Source organism: Dioscorea cayenensis, chromosome 20 (assembly GCF_009730915.1).
Source record: "Dioscorea cayenensis subsp. rotundata cultivar TDr96_F1 chromosome 20, TDr96_F1_v2_PseudoChromosome.rev07_lg8_w22 25.fasta, whole genome shotgun sequence".
NCBI lineage: Eukaryota > Viridiplantae > Streptophyta > Magnoliopsida > Dioscoreales > Dioscoreaceae > Dioscorea > Dioscorea cayenensis.
Window position 1 is genome coordinate 20,434,440 of NC_052490.1, and position 6,065 is coordinate 20,440,504.

At 40.3% G+C, this 6,065-nt stretch overlaps 1 non-coding gene across 1 annotated transcript; it reads right to left on the reverse strand.

The window, feature by feature from the left end:
• Positions 1–5,958: 5,958 nt before the first annotated feature.
• LOC120251992 lies at positions 5,959–6,065 on the reverse strand. Its single transcript, XR_005533548.1, has one exon. It is a non-coding gene; the product is annotated as a small nucleolar RNA R71 (small nucleolar RNA).

A 6,065-nucleotide genomic window follows, 5' to 3' on the forward strand; every position in this document is an offset into this window, starting at 1 on the left:
CATGCTGACAAATAAAAATCTTAAACCTTTAACAGTGGAAGCACCTGAATTAGAATTAAAGAAATTACCTGAGCACCTTGAATATGCTTTCTTTGGAGAAAGAACTCAGCTTCCAATTATCATTGCCTCAAATCTTATAGTTGAACAAAAGTGAGATTTGGTGAATGTCTTAAAAAAACACAAGAATGCAAAAGTGTATGTGTATTAGTAATACGAAGTATTCTTTTCTTATAATCAGCATTACTTTTTCTCAGATTTTATCGCTTATACATGTGTATTTATGTTTTTTTGTGCATGTGCGGATTGTGGAGAAAAGTATATAAGAAAGAAGCCAAACTAAATCATGAAGGCACTTTATTGATGAAATCTTGGAGTGAACAAACGTGAAGACACAAGTTGTTCTCAAAGACACATGACTGTGTGCCAACCTCTATTGTGTTGAAGCAAATACGTGGTTTAGAGAAGGAAAAAACAGTCACATTCGCGTGTTCCGACTTGTGCAAGGCTAGTAAGATCATCAATGTGACTTTTATTGAAGACGCAACATGATCTACCATATGGATGTGTGCCCATTCATGTGATCTCAATGAAGAGTGTGGATTCGGGAGCATTTTTGTGGAGTACATTAGTAGTTTACTCTAGAAAATTACTGTAACAGTTGTTGTTCACAGGCCACAGAAAACTGAATTTGGCTAAGCACTTTCAATTTTCCTTCTTATGTGCTTTAATGTTTTCTTTTCCATGAGGATAAGAAAAAGCTTAATTGTGTGTGTATGTGTGTGTGTGTGTGTGTGTGGGGGGTTTGATAAGTACTTGCGTATTATTAATACGAAGTATCCATTTCTTACAATGAGCATTATTTTTATAAGATTTTATCGCTTATACGTGTGTATTTATGTTCTTTTGTGCATGTAGAGATTATGGAGACAAGTATAGAGGAAAGAAGCCAAAGTAGATTGTGAAGGTATTTTGTTGATGAAATCTTGGAGTGCACAAACGTGAAGACACAATTTTTGCTCAAAGATATGTGAGTGTGTGACAACCTCTATTGTGTTCAAGCAAATACAAGGTTTAGAGGAGCACAAAGACAATCACATTCGCGTGTTCCGACTTGTGCAAGGCTAGCAAGATCTTATTCAATGTGACTTTTATTGAAGATACAACATGATCTATTGCATGGATGTGTGCCCATTCATGTGTTCTCAATGAAGAGTGTAGATTCGGGAGCATTTTGGCAGACTACTAAAGCAATTACTGTAGTAAAGTACTATAGCAAAGTACTGTAATAGATGCTATTCACAGGCCGTAGAAAACTGAATTTCCAAAAATTTACATGGGTATGTGGAAATTCCGCATGCTTATGTGGATGGCCGATTCTAGCCTATTTAAAGCCGCGATTTCAGCCGATTGGAGGATTTCTTGTCCATCTTTTACTCATCTCTTCAAAATCATTAGAGATGCCCACGGCTTGGGTTTGGAGAGGCTTTAGCTAGGCTTTTGGAGTGGTATGATGGCTTTTGACACCACGTTCCTTTTGGGGAGCTTTCGTCGGCACTAATTCGGTGAAGTGTGCCCTAGGCTTGATGAAGAAACCTATGAAGAAGACTTGGCTACTCCAAAAGACCATTGATAGGGACACCAAGTGTGTTTTATTCATGCACTGCATATCTTTACTTTTGATTTCATTTTTGATTGTATTTTGATTCATAGAGAGCTAAACTGCTAGAGGGTACTTAGACTTGTAAACCCTAAGATGTTATTGTTTTAATGACTTTTTATTATGCTTTCATTAATTGATGCTTTTAATTAAGTTCCAATCTTGAATGCTTGTTGAGTTGATTTTCCATTAGGGTGATAAAAGGGTTGAGAATCCATCTTGGTAACTTTTGTGAATGAGTGGCACACTATAAGGGTTAGACAATGCTAGATTGGAGAGGATTGAGAGGGTGAGTCGAGAGGTAGCGGAACTTCCTCTTTCCCATCCAGTATGATTTATCCTACCAATAGGGTTTATCACTTGGAGTCTCTAGAGCTTTAAGCAACCTTGCACAGTGTGAGGCATCAAGACTGAGCAATTTCTCCATCGGGGCATAATGTAAGGTTAGTCACGGTTGACCTTAAGTTTTTGGACCATTTGTTTAAGGATTTTCATGACTTATTAGACATTAGTTGGGAGACATAATGATTGGTCTTGCACTTAAAACAATTCTCGTAGGGTGAGCAATGTCCGAGTGCCCCATTTTTTATCGATTGCCTCTCCTATCTTTTATTTGTGCCTCCTTCCTCTTTTGTTATTTTTATTTGCATTGATTTTTGTTTACTTTGCTATTGATTCATCTTCGTTCTAGTTAAATTGCAATCTTTGTGTTCATAATCACTATTCCCTATGGATATGACTGCGAACTCACCAGGGTATTATTACTTTGACAAACTAGTGCACTTTCGGTCAACACACAAAGGGTGTTGTCAATGACACTAGGGTTAAGGATCCATGTAGTCATTCTTTTGAATGAGTGACAACTTCATTACGATTATACTTAGCAAGATTGAAGAAGGTTGAGAAGGTGAGTCGAGAGGTAGTGGAGTGTCTCTTTTCTCTTCCGATATGAATTATCTCATCTCCACATTCTAAGAGTTATTTCCAAGCACAATAGATTGAAGTGTTGATAGATCTTCTCCACCAGGGCTTAGTTGTGCATGCATAACAGAGCGAAATATTGAGAGATACCTTCCACTAGGGCTTAGTTGTGATTAGGGATCTTTTACCTAGACCAAAGGGTTTGATCTAGATTTGGGAATAGGATTCATTACTTGGGAGTCCCTAGAACACTAAGCAATCTCACACATTATGAGTTGTTGAGAGTTTATCTTTCCGCCCGGGCATACGTAGATGGCTAGTAACAGTTGACCTTTGATTTGGAACTATGTGCTTCAAGATTTCCATAACTCTTTAAATCTCAATTAGGGAACATAGTATTAGTTTTGAACTTGAAACAATAGTCCTAGGGGAGCATTGTCCAAGTGTCCCCTGTTATTACTGATTACTTCTTCCTTTTGTCTTTTGCTTTTATTTGTATCTTTATATTTTGTTAGCATCTTAATCATATTTAGCAATTGATTTTTCATTTTATCTATTTAGCAACATGTCTCTAGAGCCTATTCCCTGTTGATTTGACTACCCACCCATTTGGGTACTTTATTACTTCGACAACCCATGCACTTGCGTTAAACACATGCAAAGCATGTATCAAGAGTATGGGGAATTAAATCATAGACATTCAGCATAAGCACACTTGATTGCTTCCCCGCAAGTGTACGGAATCGCCAAGTAATACCTTGTGAGTGACACAGGGGTCATATTCCATGGGCCAAGGAAGTATTACTACTCACTCATCATTTATTATCTAGCCTACAATTCTTAGTGAAAGGAACTGATAAGTGCTTGTGTGATAAGAATGCGAAGTGTTCTTTCCTTATGATGTGCATTACTTTTAGTAGGTTTAAGCTCTAATACATGTGTATTTGTGTTCTTTTGCGCATGTAGGGTTGTGAGGCCGAATGTTAGAGAAAGAAGCCAATGTGGATCGTAATGCACCAATGTTGGAGGAAATCTTGCTAAGGTTCAAACGCGAAGACATAGGTCGGATGCGAGACGCTAGAGTGTGTGCCAACCTCCTTATAATTCAGTTAGCACAACCATTTGGAGGGGCACAAGGGCAGTCACACTTAAGCGTTCCGATTTGTGCACATAGAACAAGATCCCTACCAACTTGTCTATTAATGAAGAAGTAAAGTGATCCACGACGTGCACGTGTGCCCGTTTACGTTACCTCGATGAAAACATGGACTCGGGAGTACTTCGTGCTGGGAATTGTAGCAGGTTTTGTTGACAGCCAGCCGAAGAAGCGAAACAGAGAAGCCACACTGGCATGTGGAATTTCCACACGCCCGTGCGTTATTTCCACAGGGCTGTGTGGAGTATCACATGGGCGTGTGAGATCCCGATTCCAGCCCTATTTAAAGCTGTTTCTGCCCCGATTTCAGCATCTTTGGTTTTTCTTTTGTTGATCCTTTTCTCCGTCTTTTCCCCAACTTGAGAGGGCTGCAGCTAGGGTTTTGAGAGGTATTGGCGAGGTCTTGGAGAAGGTTCTACGGCTCTGACCGCATCTCATTTGGAAGAAGGCTGGTAAGGGATCCTCCATTGGAGTGATTCGGCGAGGCGTATCTTATACCGAACGAGGAGATCGTTGCAACGAGTAGAAGACTCTCCACAAGACCCATCAACACGATTATCGAGGGGGTTTTCCTATAGTTTGTTTACTTTTGCACTTAATTTCATTATCGTTTGTATTAAACTCCATGGAGAGCTAAACCCCTAGTGGGTATTTTGTGTTTGTGAACCCTAGGATGTATTAGTTTCTTTGAATCTCTGTATTATGCTTTTAATTAATTGATGGCATTTGTGAGTTCCAATCTTGAATGCTTGTTGTTTGAATACTCCTTTAGAGTGACACTAGGGTTGAGAGTTTATCCAGTTACCCTTGTGAGTGAGTGACACACCACGAGAGTTAGACGAAGCTTGATTGGAGAGGGTTGAGAGGGTGAGTCGAGAGGTACAGGAGCGTCCCCTTTCCCCTCCAGTGTGATAGATTCTACCTCCATTCCTCGAGTTCTTTGAGGCCACAATAGAGTGAATGAGCTAAGGGATGACCCTCCACTGGGGCTTAATTGCGACTGCAACGGAGTGAAGCGTTGAGGTGGTTTTAGTATCTAGGGCTTAATTGTGGCTAGGGACATTTCTTCTAGACTAAAGGGTTAGGTCTATAATTAGGAAGAGATTTATCACTTGGAATCCCCAGAGCTCATTGCAATTCTATGCGAGTGCGAGGTGTTGAGATTATTCGATTTCTCCTCCGGGACATGTGTAGAATTAGGCATGGTTGACCTTAGGTTTGGGACCATGTAGTTAAGGATGTCCACGACTCACCGTTGCATTAGTTAGGAAGCATAATAGAGAGTTCTTGCACTTGAAACTATTGTCCTAGGGGGAGCAATACCCGGGTACCCCATCTTTATCGATTGCCTTACCTTGTCCTTACTCGCATTTTCTTTCTTGTTGATTTCACTTCCGTTATTTCACATTGTTTGACACATAAATCACTATTTTATCTTTCACCTAGCTAAGAGACAATATAAGTATTTTTGTTCCCTACTCCCTGTGGATATGATACCCCACTCACCTGGGATTATTACTTCGACAATTCCGTGCACTTGTGGAGCAACCTGTCAAGTTTTTGGGGCCGTTACCGGGGAGTAGCCGTTTAGAGATACTTTGCACTTTTGTTTTCTTAGCTATTCATCCATTCATTCTATTTCACATCTTCTTTTCTATCATAATTCTGATATATTTTCTTTCCTTTGTGCAGCTTCAGATTGATGACCTGAGGGAACCACTCAATATTGATTGAAGGAGATCCCGAGCTCGAAAGAACACTTAGAAGAAAAGGGAAAGAACCTGTGGAAGAACCGTCTAATTTAGCTGATTTGGAAGTTGAAGGTTCAGACAATATGGCAGAACAAAATGAGCAGCAGAGGACACTCTCTGATTATGCTAGACCTTCAGTGTTGGGGATACAATCGAGTATTGTGCGTCTCCTTATTACAGCTCAGAATTTTGAGCTAAAGCCGGCATTCATCCACATGTTACAGCAGTCCGCACAGTTCAATGGTTTGGCCGATGAGGATCCAAACAGTCACATAGAGAACTTTCTTGAGGTGTGTGATATGCTAAAGATCAACGGAGTGACGGATGATGCCATCAAGTTGAGAGCCTTCCCATTTTCCCTAAAGGGGAGAGCCAAGCAGTGGCTACACTCATTACCTAAAGCCTCGATCACCACATGGGAGGAGATGGTAGAAGCTTTTCTTGGCCGTTATTTCCCTCCCGAAAAATCTGTAAAGCTTAGGAATGAGATTTCATCCTTTGTACAGTCAGAATTGGAGTCTCTATTTGAGACGTGGGAAAGGTTCAAGGAGCTCCTGCGCAAATGCCCACAACACGGATT